Below are 19,554 nucleotides of genomic sequence, written 5' to 3'. Positions count from 1 at the left end.
CACCTGCCCCGGGTTCCCCACCTTAGTTGAGTCTCAGAAACCAGCTATACATTTCACTCTAGAGCCCAGCTGGGGAGGTGGAGTTAATCAGATTTTCTCCAAGCTACCAGACTTTAGTGGATTAATAGCCTCTGCAGGGTTTTCTGGCTTATTTGAACTGGCTGGGACTCTGGGGTCTCTCCCTCCCAGCCTAGTGAGTGGAGACAACCCTTCCCTCTTTCTCAGCAGTGTTAGGAACTCCTTCTTTTGAGGTTTTGGAGGTTGGTTCTCCCTAGAACAGCTCAGCTGTCTCCAAGCCCAGGCTTTCTCCCAAAGAAATCTGGAAAGCTTTGTTCACCAGTCTCCTACCAGCAGGGATCCCCACCTCCAACCTCCACGCCACTGTTATGACACACCCCACATTACTCTTTTATATTGACTTCCACACACAGTGATGCGCTGCTTAGTATTTCCATGAGTTTCTGAGTAGTGACTGAAAAGGAAATTTTGCTTTGAAGGTGGTTATTCATATGAGTCTTATATACATTTATGTTATCTATCTATTTATCTATCTATATCTATTGCTAACCTTTATTAGCATGCCTTTTATCTATCAGGTACTAGTGTGCACTTCACATAATCTCATTTACTTCCCATGGTAATACTTTGAGGTAAATATTATCTTTGTGAATGTGTTTCTGTATATGTGTGTGTACATTTGTGAGTAGCTTGGGCAAGACAAACATGTATATTTCTGTATATATGAATTGATTTGTGATTTGGTATCCACCCGTCCATCCAGGTATTCTGAAGCAAATGGGCAGTACACATGTGTATTTGTACATTTGTGCTTGTAAATGGGTCTCTATCCACATGAGCATATATGTATGCATCTACTTGTGTCATTGTTGTGCCCCTGAAGATTCTAAAACAAACTGTGATGTCACAACTTTGTCCTTGTTCCTTACCTGGCTAGGAAGCAAGTGGATGCAGTGCGTCGAAGTTATGTTTTCTTTTCCTTCAAGGGACGCTGTGTGTGTGTGTGTTGTTGTTGTTGTTGTTGTTGCTATTGTTGCTGATGTGGGTGTGACTGGCTCCAGGGCTTTGGGCTGTGCAGGAGAGGAAAATATTTACTACCTGAGGCTCCCTGTTTTCTACGAGGCTTCTGTCTATGCTGAGGCTGTTACTTTTATTTAATCAGCATGCATGAAGTCAGAGTGTGCCAAGCATTGGGGATCCGCCAATATGTAGGATGAACAGTACTTTGAACCTCCGGACATGAAATCACTTTAGAGGTTCAGTGGGAAAAGTTCCTCATTGTTGTGAATCTACACTTTTTACCCCAAATCTCATGTATTTCTTATGCCTATAAGCAGTATACTTGGATCTTTCTGTCTTGTGTAGGTCACTATTGAAATACTTGCAGGCTTGGAGGTCAGAGATTTATGTTCTTATTTTATCTCTGCCTCAGAAAGGCTGGATGATGTTGGATAAACGACCGAATCTCTTTGGGCCTAAGTTGTACAGGGAGAGTAGCATCCGTTGTTCTCATCACAAGAAGCTGCATAGAAGATATGGCATTCCAGTCTAATCTTATTGTGACTACCATGCTTTGAAATAGAAATCTCAATGCAATGGAATGGATTGGCTCCAGCAGATGGTTCATTTTGTAATGGTAAGTATTCTGTGTAGCCTAATTCCAATACTTGGGGTGGCCCCTTATAGGTAGCCAGATTTGAGCTCTTCTAAGTATGAGTACATTTTGACCTACACCAAGACTTATTTTATTCCTAGAGGCGATTCATGCTTTAATTTCATTCATTCATTCATTCTTTCAGCATTTACTCTGTGTCACTATTCTGGGCACTAGGGATATAGCAGGGAACAAAACAGGTAAAGATCCCTATTCTAATGGAGTGTATCTTCCAGTGGAGGGGAGAGCAGATAAAAAGGTAAATTATGATGTATTAGGCAATCATATGGTTTATTTATTTATTTATTTATTTATTTTTAAGCATAAGGTTTAAAGAGAAAAAATCTGTCTAAGGGCAGAAAATGATATAGCGGTACTATTTAATATAGGGTGGTCAGATCAGGGAGTGTTTTCTGAAAGGAAGACACTTGAACAGAGGATGGAAAGAAGTGAGGGAATGAACCATGTGAACCTCAGGGAGGGGAAGAAGAGCTTTCCAGGCGGTGGGAGAGCAAACATAAAGACCCTGAGAGGAGAGTATGCTTAGAGTATGCAGGAAACAGCAAGGAGGCCGGCAAGCCTGAGTGGAATGAGTGAAGGTGAGTGTACCAGCAGAGGAGGTCAGAGAGTGCTTAGGAGCGAGGCCGTGTACTGCCTCCAGGGCACAGTAAGGACTTGGGGTTTTATTTTGAGTGAAACCCTTTTGGAGGGTTTTGAGTAACAAGATCTGACTTAACATTTTAACAAGATTAGTCTGGCTACTGTGTTTAGAGTAACATGTGTAGGGATGGGAGGGGAAAATGAAAACAGGGAGACTGGTTAGAAGCTACTGAAAACAGTCCATGTGAGAGATTCTTAGAGACTGTTATGGTTCAACACTTTTATTTACAGAAGAGGAGAACGATATCCAGAGAGGTTAACTGACTTACCCCTTAGACTAGTAGTAGAGTTGGGACGAGAATGCAGGTACGTAATTACAGCTAACGGGTCTTTCCACTGTTTTTTGCTCCAGCTGAAATGAAGGGCATGGAGAGAGAAGGTAAAGGAAATCTACAGAGGAAGGGACTTCACCTGGCTTGTTACTGATCTATGTCTATCAGCTGGCATGGTGCCCGGCACATAGGAAGAGCTCCGTAAATATTTCTTGCAAGGATGAATGACTGGATAAATGAAGGAAGAACAAAAAGATCCCAGCAGAGGGCCTGAAGAGAGAAAGAGGAAGGAATAGTGTTAATCAGGTGAGATTATGCAGGCCTGAACCCGCTAATGTAATTAACACAATGCCAAGCCTCTGACCATGACATTCACAGAGGAGAGTGCTGGATGTTTCAATACTGCTTTGACAGGCTTCATTGATACTTTGTAAAGAGAGATGGATATTCGGAGCAACTGAGCAGCTTGCCTAATTGTGCTGAAGTATTTTGATGAATATGGGTCTTCAAATGGTACTTTGGAAGAGCCTTTCCTCCAAGGAGTGGGAGGCTTACTGCCAGCCTTCCCTAACCCGATTTAGAGAATGAACTTGCTACCTTTTCTTTTTTTTTTTTTAATTGCAAAGCAATAGTATGCCCTCTGTGCTTTAAAGAAGGGACCTCAGAACTACTTGGGAAATCTCAGTGGCACTAGGAGAATTTTTAGTCATGAGCAATGGATGCTTAAAATATTGAGGGACCTTTCCTTCCATTTTTCTGATTAGTCACCAAGAAGCCCAGAAATTGGAATGACTGGCTTAAGGTATCCCTACAAAGCTGAGTCTAGAACTTAGGACTCCTGTCTCTCAAGTCCTGGCTCCCAACACCTTCATTTGGAGACCTAAAATAAAAGAAGAGGAGGTAGGATCAGTGAAGAAGAAATGCCTCATATCAAGACTGATCAGCCCCTGGCTTTCTGCCCAGAGACTCTCCCAATTTAGTTTTGCCGCCAAGTCTCTACTTGTGCGCTGGACTCCAGCTGCTTGACACCCATGTGAGACTCCATGATCCCCTTGCGCTGCTTTCCCGTCTTTCCATCACACCACCTCGGTCTGTTTTTCCTACTTTCTTCTTAGCCTGTCCTGAACTCTCATTTCATGTTTATTTAGTCAGTTCCTCTTATTGGGTCTCTCCCTGCCTCCACAAGGAGTTTTGGAGTGAAGAAGGTTTGGCAGAGGTTGTGTTTTTTTTTCTTTTTCTTTCTCTTCTGAGTTTTCAGTCAGTGGTTCATTCGTTTAAAAAGTATACCAGCTGTGTGTCTAACACTGTGCTGAGGCTTTACGTCTCTAATAAAGGAGTTGTTCATTTTGTTTTTAACAAATGTTTATTAACTACCTTCTCTGTGCTAGGAGCCATGGCAAATGGGTCATAATCAGTGTTGGTTGAAGGAAGGAGGTGATGCAAAGAGATTCTTGTATTGCGTATTTAAAAACCATTTAAAATGGAAATACACATATATAAAGTGAGTAAGTTTTGTTAAGTTACTTACAAAATGGATGCTATCTATATCATGACACAGAACATGGCCAGCACTCTAGAAGCCTGCTTCATATCCCCTCCCAGTCATTATATGCCAAAGATACCAACAATTCTAATTTCTATTACTTCCATTTTGCTTGGTTTTTGACAAAATGATAGTCTTTGTTCGTGAGAGGGATTAGCCTAGAACTTAAAAATGTCTTTTTCAGGTTTTGGTATAAAGATTGTGGTGGCCTTACCAATTGTTTTCTCATTTCTATTCTTTAGAAACATCTGTTTAAGATTGGTGTTATTTCTTTTTTAAATGTTTGGAAATGTTCATTGGTGAAGCCATTTGGGCCTGGAGGTTTCTTAGAGGAAAGCTTTTGTTTACAGATTCAATTTATTTAATAGATATAGGACTGTTAAGATTGTAGATTTCTTCTTGTGGTGGGTTTAGTAAATTGTATTTTTCTAGGCACTTGTCCATTTAATATAAATTTTCACATTTATTTGCATAAAATTGCCATAATTCTCTTACTTTGTTAGTCTATAGAATCTGTAGTGATGTCTTCTTTTCTATTTGTCATAGGATAATTTGTGCTTTCTTTTTTCTTGATTATTCTTTCTAGGGGATCAGCCATTTTATTGGTCACTTCAAATTACCAGCTTTAAAATTTTTTCTATATTATAAATTTGTTTTCTATTCTTTCTTTCCTTTTTTTCCCCCTCTCAACTTATGCATTTTTTGCTTGTTTAATTTTTTTTTCTGGCTTCTTGAAATGGATGCTTAGATAATTGATTTTTAACTTTTCTTATTTTCTAATATACATTTAAGACTTTGTCTTTTCTCCTGAGCTTTACTTGAGATGCATCTCACAAGTTATGTTTTAAATATTATTCAGTTCAGGGGTGCCTGGGTGGCTCAGTTGGTTAAGTGACTGCCTTCGGCTCAGGTCATGATCCCGGAGTCCTGGGATCGAGTCCCACATCAGGCTCCCGGCTCAGCGGGGAGCCTGCTTCTCCCTCAGACCCTCTCCCCTCTCATGCTGTTTCTCTCTCTCTCTTTCTTTCAAATAAATAAATAAAATCTTTAAAAAAAAATAAAAAAATAAATATTATTCAGTTCAAAATATTTTCTAGTATCCTCTCTGCTTTAGATTTTGATTCTTAGAGGTATTTGGAAGTATACTGTTGATTATGTCATTCCATTCTTTTCTGCCCGATATAATATCTTTGAAAAGTCAGCTATATGCCTTATTTTTGATCCTTTAAAGATAGTGCATCTTTGTTTTCTGGTGGTTTTAAATATTTTACTGACTTTGGTTTTATCAGTTTTATATCATGTGCCTATGTTTGTTTGCTTTTTTCCAAGGAGTCAAACACTATTTTAATTAATTAATTATTTTTTGTGTGTATGTGTGTATATATATATTTTACTGAGTATAGTTGACACAAAATATTACATCAGCTTCAAGTGTATGACATAGCAATTCAACAAGTCTATATGTTATGCTGTGCTCACAAGTGTAGCTCCCATCTGTCACCATACAACACTGTTACAGTACCATCTACTGTATTTCCAATGCTGTGCCTTTCATACCTGTCGAACACTATTTTAGAACTGCACAGGAAAGATTGAATAAAGTTTTATGCTGAACTTTTCTGATAGACATTTTCTCATGGGGCTCTATGTAATGGATTATATCAGTCCCATTAGCCACATTTATACCATTCACAAAGGATGTACAAATTGTGTCATTTGGTTGAAGAGTCAAGTTTGAAAATAATGATCTTTCTATTCTTTCTGCTTTTAGAACAATTCTCAAAACACATTTATTATGCTCCCAGTCCATAATTGTTCATTTAAGTGCTTCTTCTAAAAATAACTTAGAACAAAGGAATCATTTACTTTATAGTGATTAAGAAACAGAACTCATCCATTTTCTCCAGTGTTCCATGGAAGGAAAAACTGGTTCAACCAAACAGATATTGTAGAAAGTATGTTTTCCATTTTGGCTTCTCTGTTTTAATGACCAGAGAAAATCCTCTGTCATTTCACCTTGTTCCAACACAGTGGTATCAATATCATTTTCTTCCTCTGAATCTTGATCTGGCATCCAACACTGGTATTTTACATCCAAAGAATGAATATTTCAAAGGTTGCAGGGTCCCTCCTTCCAACACTGCTGATGGGATTTCCCTTCCTGGAGCACACACTCTGGCCAAACTGATGTGTCCAGGCCCTCTTCCAGGCCTGCTGGGCACCATCCTCTGCCCAGTCCTAGGGATCCTCAGACTGAGCTTCCCACCCCCTGCCCACTGCCGCCTCGACCCCCAGCAGTCCACAGTGGCTGCTGAGGTTCCGTGTTCTTTGTGAATATCCTGCTGAGACTCACAGAGCTCTTTTGAATTTGTGTCTTGGTCTAGTTCATCAATAGTCAGTATTTCTTCATTATTGTTCCTTCATTCTCTCCTCTCCACTAGAATCCCAATTCACACATAGGCTAAGACCTTTTTGTGATGTTTCTATGCCACTTCTGCCTGTTTCTGCATTCTCTATTCTTTTTTCCCCCTTTCTCGGAATCTATCTGGACCTTTTCTACCTTTTTCACTAATCGTCTTTTCTGCTGTGTTTACTCTAGTTTTACATTATATACTGAATTAATTTCAATTGTTTTAATTTTCAGGCTAGCACTTTCACTTCTTTTTTCTTTTTAAAAAATAGATTGCAGCACTCTGGAGAAATTCCCCTTCTTTTCATCTATTTTCTGGAATATAATCATCATAATTATTTTAAAATTCCTGACTGAGAATTCTAGAATCTGGGCTATCTACTGGTATCTCTCTATTGCCTGATATTTTAAAATTGGATTTTGATCATTTGTATCTATTTACTATCATGCCTGGTATTTTTGCAGTAAATACTTGAAATTATATATGAAAAATTACACTGGCTCTGAATCATGTTATCTTCTAGAAAGGATTACATTTCCTTTAGTCTGGCAGAGTGTGGACAGATCACCTTGATTCAACCATGCATTGAGATGATTTCAAGCTTTGTTTCAGGCTTTGTAAGGAGTGTCTATTTCCTCCCCCTACTTTTTTTTTAAGTGTAACTTTGGGTGTAAAATTGGTATGTAACATATAAATTTCAGTGTACAACATTATAATTTGACCTCTGTGTGCACTACAAAGTGATCACCACCAAAAGGCTAGTTACTGCCCATCACCATATGAGGGGTGTCTGTTTCTGATTTGCTTTACTCCTTGGGCATAGCCCATCAGGCTCTCCGCTGAAAGCCAGAACATTCTCTTTCGTGGGTCCTGACAACTCCAGCTCTTGTTTCCACAACTCTATGGGACTGCCAGAATCATTACTTAGTTTTTTCACCTCTTAGCAGCTGCTTTTTCAAAAATAATCTTTTAAAATTTTATTTTATAATGAAGCCCTCCCTGACCATCCTCCCTGAAATACCACCCCCCATCATTATCATTCATTTTGTTTTATTTTGGAATTTACAGGAAATTTCCCATATACCCTTCACCCAGTTTTCCCTAATGTTAACATCTTAAATAATGTGATACATTTGGGGAAAAAATGATACATTTGTCAGACGTTAAGGAAGCGATATTGACATATTACTATTTGCTGAACTATAAGCTTTATTTGGATTTTTCCAGTTTTTTCCTTTTTTGTCCCTTTACTGTTGCAGACCCCAATCCAGGATACCAGGATACCGGGATACCACATTACTCATCATGTCTCTTTAGTCTCCTCTGCATTGTGCCAGGTTCTGTCTTTCCTTGTTTTTTCATGACCTTAATGGTCTGAAGAGTGCTGGCCAGGTGTTTTATAGAATGCCACTCAATCTGAGTTTGTCTGATTTTTTCTCATGATTAGACTGAGGTTATGAGGTTTTGAAAGAACATCATAGTGGTGAGAGTGGTGAGGTGCCCTCCTTGTCATGTGACCTCAGTGAGTACATGTTATTCCATGACTTATCACTGTTGATGTTGACCTTGGTCATTTCATTTAGGTGGTATCTGGCAGGTTTCTCCACTGCAGAGTTACTGTTTCTCCATTCTCCATTCCCATTTGACACTCCCTGTGTCATTAAGTTCCGCTCTCACTCAAGGAGAGCGAAATTAGCTCTACCTCCTGGAGGAGGTTATCAGCTGTTTGCTTGGCTACTTAGACTGTCACCACCTACATGCACATCTGGGAATTTGGCAAAGGCACAGATAAGAAATTGCACGTGGGATGTTGGTCTTGCTTCTCTGTGGTTCCTTTTTCTCTAGGGTCTTATCTCTTCAATTTCTGGCTGCCTATAACTATTTTTTTTTTTTTTTGGCCTTATACCCCAGTGAAACTGCTAGGCCACTGTTTTCTCTTTCGCCTTTTTGTTCTGCAGCGAGAATCAGAAAATGCCCTGAGTAGAGAAAGCACTTTTTCAGCCCCTCGTGTCATGACTGCCTTGGTGGCTCCCACTGCCTTGAAACACTAATTTTATTTTTGTTCCAGTTTTTGTAGTCTTTCTCAGTAGGAGAGTTTGTCAGACACAGCTTACTTCTTCATAGTAAGGAGACAATAAGGAGCCACGGAAGTGTTCCCACCACTACTCTGCACCATGCTCATGGCTCCCTCAATTGGCTCCCTTAGGACCCTGCTTTAGCTCTGTCTTACCTTATGCTTTCTTCAGGGATCGCTGTTACTTTTTCATTCTATTCTTCCATCAAGCATTTTTTCTTCTCTAGCTCTCACTTTAACTTTTTACACCCAACCCATAGTCCATTCTTTATACAGAAGCCAGAGTAATCTTTAAAATATTAAACCTTTGCATTGAATTCCCTTTGTACTTAGAATGAAATATAATTCCTTAGCACGGACTTCTATGATCAGCCCTGACTCCCCTCTGTGACCACACCTCATGCCACTCTCCCTTTATCTCACCAAGCTACTGATGAGCCCAGATCTTCACATACTTAGTTCTTTTTGTCATTCGTATCTCCGTTAAAATGCTACTCCTTAACAAAGCTTTCTCCGACCATTCTCCCTGAAGTATCTCTCTCCCATCGCTATCGTTCATTTTGTTTTATTTTTCTTCATGGCTTTTTTTGTTCATTTATGTATTTACTTCTTCATTTTAAGATATAAGCAGCACAATAATAGGACCTTCCTTCTTCACTGCATTGCCAGTGCCTATAGTAGTTCTTGGCACATAGAAAGCATTGAACAAATGAATCAAGTCCTACAAGATTTATTGACTATGTGACATGCACTGTGCTTCATGCTTCCGATAACCCTCTTATTAAATTATCACAACGACCCTACGAAATAGAGTCGATTATTGCCCCCATTTTAGAGAAATGATGTTTAAGGCACAGAGAGATCAAGTGTCTTGCTCAGTTATAGCAGCCAACGTCATTTTTCAGACTTACGATCTATAATGTACGCTTGAGGTTATTTGTTATAATCAGTTAAGTTTTCTATTAATTTTATGTGTGACACCTTTCGTCAACTGAGGAATGGTTTCCTTGATGAAAAAATATGGCATTGCTGTGGCTTTTCTTTTTGGATTTCCACCAGAAGAGTTCTGAGAATAGACATCTGTTGTTTTTGCCCAACTGGCATCCATTTGTCATTCTTCTGATGACAGCACCTGGGTTTTCCTTGAGGTATACCCCTTACCTCACCCACTTTCAGTCTAGGTGGTTTGGGTGGGTTAGCCCAAGATCCAGGGGTGGGAGGGCCTGACAGTCTGCTTCATCAATATACTCCAGCTGCTGAACATGGACTTGCTCAGGAATAAACATATGACTCAAATCTATCCAATCACAGCTAATTAGACTTAGTGCTTTGAGGATGTGAATAGGAGACCCACTCCCCCTTCCCCCCACCAAAACAAAACAAAGAGGATAAAGCCAATGTGAGGAAATCGGAATTAAGAGTTGGAGAAAGCCAGTTTCCCAGGGATATTGTTTGAGTGCCTGTATCCAGCCAGCCTCAAATCATGATCTCCTCTGGCTTTTTTAGCTAAATGGACCAATTAATTGATTTTGTGCTTAAGCCAGTTATAATTGGATATCTTTTTCCTTTGTACCTGAAAGAGCCCTGATTCATAGAGTGCTCAATATCTGCCTCTTGATGGTTGATTGACTATGTGCACAAGAAACTTGTACCCAACCCAAGTGTGTGTCCGTGTAGCCTGATTAGAGGCAAAAGGGTGTTTCATGTGACCTTGCAGAAAATCTCACCATGCACCTCTCTCTGCTTTAGGCCCTTGAGTCTGCGTGAGGGTGGGCTTTCCTTTCTCAGGTGGAGGTAATAACGAGCCAGGCAGTGTGGTTGCCAATGCATGGATATCAATTAGTGAAGCTCTAGCTGCAGGAAAACCTCTCAGACACGTCCTAAGTGTCTTAATCTCTCAGTGGGCCTTCTCCTCTCAAGGCTTAGGTGGCTGATAATATGTTTGAGCTGTTGATCCTTTCTTTGATCATGCCTTATAGGATTATTCTGTAATGAGATGGTGCCGAGGAGCTGAGGCTGTTCTTGGTTGCTTTGCCTCACGCTCCAGCCATGTTGCTTCTCTCTGGATTTCGGTTTTCCTTCTTCTCTTTCTGCTTGTGCTGGAATAGAAGCCCCTCAATGGGGCTGTCACCAAAGCATGTGTCTTCTGATTCTTCCAGATCTCACCAAAGTGTGGAAGAGTCAGAGTAATCTCCAGATAAGAAAATAGGGTTTACCCATCCCTTGCATACGCGGGGCATTTTCCTCTCATTATTGTCTTGTTTCAAAACCCTTGCACCTGATCCTCATGGCAACTTGGGGGGATAGTCAGGGCAGGTGCTGTTAGTTCCATTTTATAGATCCTTGTCTGACTGAGGTGCAGGGCGTTGGATGCCGTGTAGCAGGTCTGTTCCCAGCCCAATGCTGTCGTTGCTATACCACCCCAGGACCCACCATCCACTCAGTTCTTTGCAACGGCAGATGGTGAGTAACACTTCTCAGTTTTCAAGACCAGGCTCAAAGAGCATCTCTGTGTCATCTTTGCATACCCAGATGGAAAAGCTCTCTCTTCTGAACCCATACAGCTGTCCTTCAGGTATTCTTACAGTTTCATAATTTTCTACCTTGTAATGTAATCATTTGTGTATTTTTATCTTCTCACCTAGAATTTAAGCTCCATGGTTCCCTCGGCACATAAATAGCAGAGTGTTTGATCTGTGGTCAGTATTCAGGCAGTGTTTATTGAGAGTGTGAACAAGTAAATAAATGCCTTAATTTTTTTTCTCCTGCAGTGGTAGGGAGAGATGGGGGTGGTATATCTGAAGAGACCAGAATTGTTGTTTTCAAAGTACGCAGAGGGCTGTTAGGTGGAAAAGGGTTGAATTGGCTCTGTGACATCTCAAAGGGCAGAAATCAGAAGGCAAAGTGAAATATTTCAGTGAGATGTATTTCATCTCAACGTAGGATTTCCTGTAGCCAGAGCTCCTCAAGGGTGAAGGGGCTACCGTGTAAGTTAAAGTTTGTGTCATTGAAGGTATGAAAGCAGGTATTGGGTGATCGCTTGGCAAAGATAGTGCAGAGGAGATCCAAGCATCTGAGGAGGGACGGGGCTTCTAGGCTCCCTTCCTCTTCACACGCTAGTATTCAAGAGGTCTTCAGTGTAGTTGGCTGTGGAATGCTCCTGGGAGCAAAGCTTATACTCAAGAGGTAAATCCTCACTCATTTAATATACACACAGGGAGTAGTGACAGTGATTAAGTGTGTGGGCTCCAGGGTTCAAATGCTGGCTCCCCTAGTTACTAATGTGTGACCTTGGCAAAGCTACTTAACCTCTCTGGACCTCCGTTTCCTTATCTGTAAAGTGGTGTTCACAGCACCTACCTCGCTAGGATGTTGTGTAGTAATGCACGAAGAGCACTTAGCCTGGAGAGTGCCCCGCCCACATTGTTCCTGTTACCTACCACTTCCCTCTTCTGCCCTGATCCCTATTCCGGGTGTGTGACCTGCACTTCCTGGGGGGGGTGGCTCTGTCCTTCCCTCTGGTACTATCTCAGGTCTCAGGCAGAAGAGGTTTGAGGAGGTCCCCCAGAGACCCCAGAGCTTGTGCCCCCCAGCACTGAGTGGACCGCTGACTGTGAGCCTAGAGATCTGAGCCTTTGAGGCCTCTGGCCACTCCCCAAAGCCAATAATGTGGGATGAAAACAGTATCATTTCTCCAGTCCCTTCTGGGATCCTGGCTGCCGGCACTCATTAAAGGCAGTTTTCTCCTGAATTTCAGAAGCAAGGGGTCCTTTTTTGTTTTAAAAGCTTAAAGTCGAACATCGGGTTCCCAAAAGATTGATGGCAGTTTCTTCAGTTTACCCCTAAATCCCTGACCTGAATTTCGAGTGCCTGGGTTATATTAGTGCATCAACAAAACCTGTGCCCTGGGAATAGAAAATCTGTTCTTGGGCGCCTGGGTGGCTCAGTTGGTTAAGCGACTGCCTTCGGCTCAGGTCATGATCCTGGAGTCCCGGGATCGAGTCCCGCATCGGGCTCCTTGCTCGGCGGGGAGTCTGCTTCTCCCTCTGACCCTTTTCCCTCTCGTGCTCTCTGTCTCTCATTCTCTCTCTCTCAAATAAATAAATAAAATCTTTAAAAAAAAAAAAAAAAGAAAATCTGTTCTTGTCCTTTGGTCATTGAGAAAATGGCAAGAGATCTCAAGTCCTCAGCCCACCCCTTGGTTGAGAGCAAAATTGCTCCCTGAGTAATTCTCCATCCTGCAAGTTTTGAGATTTAATAAAAGTGGAACAAAATTGACTCAGACTCTTATATAAATTCTTTTATGTAAGCTCCTTGATAAGAAATTATTACACATGGTAGGTACTTGAATATGTTTTATTTCTTAATATCATCTCCATTTTAAAGAAGAGAAATGAAGTACCATTTTCACTTCCACTTAACATAATAAAACAAAACAAAACAAAAAATAAACACAGGCATGCTAACTCCCCCCCACCCAGCTAATAAGGCCAAGAGTTGAGATGAAAGGCAGATCTATCTGACCCCAAAGTATGGACCATTGATGGCGACTCATGTTGTCTTCTGTTAGGAGGACTGTAGGAGAGGACTTATTACTTATATAATAAATCTAACAAATTAGCAAAAGCGGTTGTAGAACTCTCAGACAAGATAACATACATGTCCAACGAGCCAATGCATCCATCTTCATATCAAGCAGTCAGGCCAACCCTAAGAGCTTGATGTTCATATTCTTGATTTATAGATAGGAAAAACAGGCACCAGGAAGGTAAGGGGTTTGCTCAAGAAAGCAAAGCTAGGATGCAAACCCTTCTCTGGGCTCAATGGGGCGGATGCACCTTCCATCGTCATGGTTGTTGCCCTACAAGAAATATATTTAAAAAACCATGCTCAAAATATGCCTTCTTTAATTTTTTTTCAAAGCATGTTAAGGAATCTTCTTGAAGTCTCTCAGTGATTCAACCAGCTTGGCAGGGCAGGCTTTAAAAGGTGCTCTGTTTCAGTGATGACGGGCCTGAGGCTAGAAGGTTTGCCTAATTTCAAACAAAGAGACCAGGGAGCAAGATGGGTTTGAACCAGCTGTTCTCACTTACGAGAAGCTCTGCTTTGGTTCTCCTTCATTTCATGGTTTGTCCTGCCTGCCTTCCTGATTCCTTGAGTTGTTAAGTTTCTCTTGACCACTCAGGGTCTTCAGTCTGGTGCTTCTTTGAGTCTCTTCTTCCCTGTCTTTCATTCAGTCCACACGTCTTATGCCAGGGAGTTGCCAAGGGGAGAGGTGACCTGAAAACTGGGTAGCCTGCTTTCCCCTTTGCTTCCCTACTCCTTCTCTCTCTCCTCAGCCCCATTTACTGGTACCTGTCCTACCCCTCAGGGACCTCAGACCTCATGAACAAATTGTGTTTTATAGATGTTTACGTAAACTTAAGTGTGACTTTTGTTTAACAGAGGTCAGCGTGAGGGTCGGAAAAGGTCAATGGCAAATTCTTAGAGACAAGAAGAGAGCTTGGTATTGAGAGACCAGTCTGAAAAAATGTATGTTCAAGTGTTTGGTCCCTTGTTAGCCATGTGACTTCAGGCAAGTTAATTAACTCTTTTTAGCCTTGTTTCCCAATCTGTTAAATGAGCCTAATTTGTAAGGTTATTGTGAAGATCACAGGAGATAATTAATATGAACTGTTTAGCATAAAGCATGTGCTCTTTTATTATTATAGTAAGTGCTGAATAAATGGGTAGATAAGACTTATATAAATTAATTAAAATACAAAGCAGAGACTGTATTTTAACGACTGAACCACCCAGGCGCCCAGCAGAGACTGTATTTTAATGACTGCAGAACCCCAGTGCCTATTTCAGGATTTGGCATAAAGTCAAGGATCTAGGTCTATAGCTGTGGGTGCCATCTATTGAATGCTTTTCTTGCTCCAGGCATGTGCTAAGAGTTTAGCATGCCTTAGGTCATTTAATCCTTCCAGCAACCCTTGGGGAGGGTAGTCTGGCTCTCTTACAGGTGTTATAGATGATGAAGTTGAAGCTTGGAGAATTTAAGTGACTCACCCACTGTCATGAGGGTTATTCTAAAGTCCAAGTTTGAGGTCAGTTATATCTAACTCCCAAGCCTGTGTTCACTTGTTTATTCCATGAGTGATTTATTAATTCAGGCAGCATTCTTTGAGGTCCTGGATCTAGTGCTGGGAATGTAAAGGGGATGATGGCATAGTTCCTGCCCATAAGGAATTCATCATTGGGGAAACAGACCCCTCTAACATGGGGAGGAGAGGACCAGTGTCATGAGGAGGGCACTCATGTGGGGGCTGTGGACACACTCCAGAGGGACTTGTTGCCTCCTGAAGGAGGTGGACTTCAAACTTTGGGGAGGGCCAATGGTAGATCAATGAGGGCAGGGTATTCTAGAGAGTAAGCTTAGTGGGAGCCAAGGGTTGGGAGAACTCCCTTGGAAGATGGCCTATGGATCTTGGCCAAGGGTATGGAGGAGACCAGTGGGGGAATAAAGCTGACAGGAAACGTGAAGTCCAAACTGTGAAAGTGCTAAAGAACAGTTTAAGGATGGTGAAGGTAAAGGTAGGCAAAGGTGAGTTAGAAGTGAACCCAGGGGCGCCTGGGTGGCTCAGTCGTTAAGCGTCTGCCTTCAGCTCAGGTCATGATTCCAGGGTTCTGGGATCGAGCCCTGCATCAGGCTCCCTGCTCAGCGGGAAGCCTGCTTCTCCCTCTCCCACTCCCCCTGCTTGTGTTCCCTCTCTTGCCGTGTCTCTCTGTCAAATAAATAAATAAAATCTTAAAAAAAAAAAAAAAAGAAATGAACCCCGACTTGGGTCCATGGGAGCTCGCACACTCAGGAAGCATTTGCCAGAACATGAGAAGGCTATGATGAATTTGTAGTGTTTTTGTTTTTCATGAGACAATCTTCCAGGCCAGAGTTGGAGGCTATGAATTTCAGGGAGGTAGGCAGGGTCAGAAAGGTCTTTGAAGGCAATGGGAGTTTGGGGATCATCTCACATCAGGTACTGGGACTCAGCTGTTCTACTTCTGTTTCAGGAAATTGTGAGCATGGAATGAGATAAGGTGAGCTTTTTGCAAGCCCCAAAGGCCTGTGTTCACTGGGGGGTTGACTATCAATCAGGAGGTGCAAGGATGGGCCTTGTTTCTCTGCTGACCCTGCTGGGGCCAGTCCTGCTGCTTCCGTGGAGCTCCTCAGAGAGGCCCTGCTGGGCATTTTCTGCAGCTGCATTGCAACCATGTTGCCTTACGCTGCTCTTCCACTGGCCGCTCCGGAGGTTATCGAGTTATCCGACACTCTGGGAGCGCCGCAGGTGGGAGGCAGCTCCCACAAACTACATTTGTTTCTCGGTGATTACATTGCAGTCTATAAAGGAAGAACAGTTCCCATATTTACGTATGGGTTTCCAGAGGAACGCGAAAGCAAGCAATTGAACATATGATGCTCTATTTTCTTCCTTTGTTTCTTTGTTTCTTTCTATTTATTAAATATTTTAAAAATTGAAGTACAGTTGACATACAAGGTTCTATTAGTTTCAGGTATACAAACAGTGATTTAACAATCCTATACGTTAAACAATGCTTATCACGGTAAGTGTAGTTACCATCTGTCACCATACAAAGTTATTACAATATTATTGACTACATTTCCTATGTTGTACTTTTCATCCCCATGACTTATTTATTCTATAACTGGAAGCTTGTACTTCTCCTTTTTTTTTTTTTTTTAAGATCTATTTATTTATTTTAGAGAGCAAGTGAACAGGGGGAGGGGCAGAGGGCAAGGGAGAGAGAGAATCCCAAGCACACCCCATGCTGAGCATGGAGCCCGACACAGGGCTCGATTCTAGGACCCTGAGATCATGACTTGGGTTGAAATTAAGAGTCAGATGCTCAACCGACTGAGCCACCCAGATGCCCCTAGACGTTTATACTTCTTAATCTCCTTCATCTACTTCACCCATCCCCCCATTCCCCTCCCTTCTGACAACAATGAGTTTGTTCTCTGTATTCATGAAACTATTTGTGTGTTTGCTTGTCTGTTTTGTTTTTTAGATTGCACATATAAGTGAAATCATAAGGTATTTGTCTTTCTCTGACTTATTTCACTTAGCATAATACCCTCTAGGTCCATCTATGTTGTTGTGAATGACAAGATTCATTTTTTTTTTTTTAAGATTTTATTTATTTATTTGAGACAGCATGGTGGGGGGAGGGACAGACGGAGAGGGGGAAGCAGGCTCTCTGCTGAGTGGGGAGCTCGACCTGGGGCTTGATCCCAGGACCCCAAGATCATGACCTGAGCCAAAGGCAGATGCTTAACCGATTGAGCCACCCAGGAGCCCCAAGATTCATTCTTTTTTATGGCTGGGTAATATTCCATTATATATGTGTGTGTGTGTGTGTGTGTATAACACATCTTCTTTTAAAAAATCTTTTGTTGATCAGTGTACACTTAGCATTCTTTCTTTTTAAAAATTACCATCAAGGTTGTTTCATTCCCCTTCTAATTGCTATTAGTTCTGTGTGAAGCAGTGTACCCGGTGGCCCTGAATTCATATTCTGTGCGTGGCATCAGAGTAGGGCAGTGGGGTTCAATGTTGAAAGCACTTGATTTGGAACCAGCCAGATTTCTTACTACAGTCACCCAGGTGAGACCATCCCAGTTAATTCTCCTGTCAGAGCTCCTTCTTCACTTTGGCTGGAATTAGAGCAACTCAATGTGGTCAATACCAGTCTCTCATGACAACGAGGGAGAATTGGTTAAGAAAACAGAGGACAATGATCAGAACTTAAATCATGTGGTTTTAGGAGATTGAAGTATTTTGAAACCAGACATAGCACAGGGGTGAATGTGAAATGGGTCCTCTGTGGTACAGAAGTCAAGAGCCACCAGTCCTAATTAATCTCTCTATGTGCATGAGCCTCTTCTAGGGAAACTTCATCAGCATCTCTTTATCTCCCTCATGTAGAAGAGCCTGCAAATATAACCTCGAGCGTCTGTTGACTTGGGGAACATGTGAGGAAACGGGGCAGACTGTATCTAAAGCGTGTAGCATACTTTTTCCAGACCACTCACAATTTAGCAACCACAACTCATCTGAGTGTCCTCTCCCTTCACTCCTTTATTCAGTGAATCTGGACTGGTCTTCCTGAATTTGGATCTAATGAAATCCCAGGCATTATTCAAAGTCCTGCTGAAAGGCCATCTCCTCTCGATAGTTTTTCCTGTGTCCCATCTGGATGTTTATCTTCTGTTTGTACAAACCCACAGCACTTTGCTTGTGTTACATTGATTCCCAGTATGTGGGCTTCATGAGCCTAGTGGTCAGGAGGATGTTTCACATAGCAGAGACATAGGTTGAAGTACATGGCACAAAAATTACTCCCTCTTTGGTATTTCTGGTTACATCAAGAAGGTCTCATGTTGGTGATGCTATGTCTTTAACACCTTTTTGCCCCTTTCCAGTTTCTTCTTTCAAATAAAGGCAGAGGGCAGGGCAGGCCTCAGGCCCAGAGTCTTTGACAGTGGTTGTAGGTAGCTACAATTAATAGAGCTCATTTAATAGTATTGTTTTTATTTATGTTCATTTTCTATTTTTGGTACGTAACCTGGGTTTTCCATTTATAGAAGTATTATAACATTGAAAAATAAACTTATTTAGGTCAAAAAGTGTGTTGGTGATGGAAAAAAGGATTCAATGATAGAAGTTTCCCCACAGATATGGCCGGTATTGTTGAAGTTGTACTGTGGTGATTGAAACGGAACTGAAGCTAATTCTCTAGGAATAGAATTGGTTATGCCTCTCTTTCTCTCAAGTCTATGAGGACAGGGGCTATGCTTCCTTCCTCTTTGAGATATTCTGGAACAGGAGTTGGCAAACTACCATCCATAGGCACATCTAACCCACCCCTTGTTTTCGTGTGGCCCCCCAGGAATGGGTCTTACATTTTTAAAAGGTTGAAAAAAATTAAAAGAATAATATTTCATGAAACAAGGCAGAGGATCATAGGGGAAGAGAGGGGAAAAATGAAACAAGATGAAACCAGAGAGGGAGACAAACCATAAGAGACTCTTAATCTCAGGAAACAAACTGAGGGTTGCTGGAGGGGAAGGGGTTGGGGGGATGGAGTAACGGGGTGATGGACACTGGGGAGGGGATGTGTTGTAATGAGCACTGGTTATTATATAAGACTGATGAATCACAGACCTGTACCCCTGAAACAAATAATACATTATATGTTAATTAATTGAATTTAAATTAAAAAAATATTTCATGAACATGAAAATTACATGAAATTCAAATTTCTTTGCCAATAAAGTTCTCCTGTAAACACCACCGTGCCCATTTGTTTACATACCGTCTGTGGCTGCTCTCACACTACAGCAGCCAACTGGAATACTTGTAACAGAGACACACAAGTAGTGTTTACTGTTTAGCCCTTTGCAGAAAAAGCTTGCTAACCTCTGTTCTGGAGGGTCATCGGGCATGGAGTCAGGAGGCCTGAGGTCGACCCCCGGCACTCCAACTGTCATGGGGTGACCTTGGGCAAATCAAGTCTTCTCTCCATGCTTCAGTTTTCCATTTATAAAATGGAGCTAATACTAGTAGCTACCATAGGGCCGTTGTGAGGACTGGATGCGTGTGCATCCACTTCATAGATGAGGAAGCATTAGAAAACCTAGATATTTTTATTTCCCTCAACAGTTGTAGCTTTTGTTTTGTGAGAGACAGTGTGTGCTCCTAAATACCAGCTCCATCCAGTCCCTCATCTTTTCTAGTGGAATCTGGAAGCCTCTTCTATTTTTAAGGTAAGGAGAGATGATTCTCTCCTTGCTTTCCTGCTTCTAACATTCATTACCTTGCTGTTTTCCACATTTTTCTTCCCTGCCCCCCCTCCCCCCC

The sequence above is a fragment of the Neomonachus schauinslandi genome, chromosome 7 (genome assembly GCF_002201575.2).
Source record: "Neomonachus schauinslandi chromosome 7, ASM220157v2, whole genome shotgun sequence".
Classification (NCBI taxonomy): Eukaryota; Metazoa; Chordata; class Mammalia; order Carnivora; family Phocidae; genus Neomonachus; species Neomonachus schauinslandi.
The sequence above is the reverse complement of the archived record's forward strand: the minus strand, read 5'-3'. Positions refer to the sequence as shown.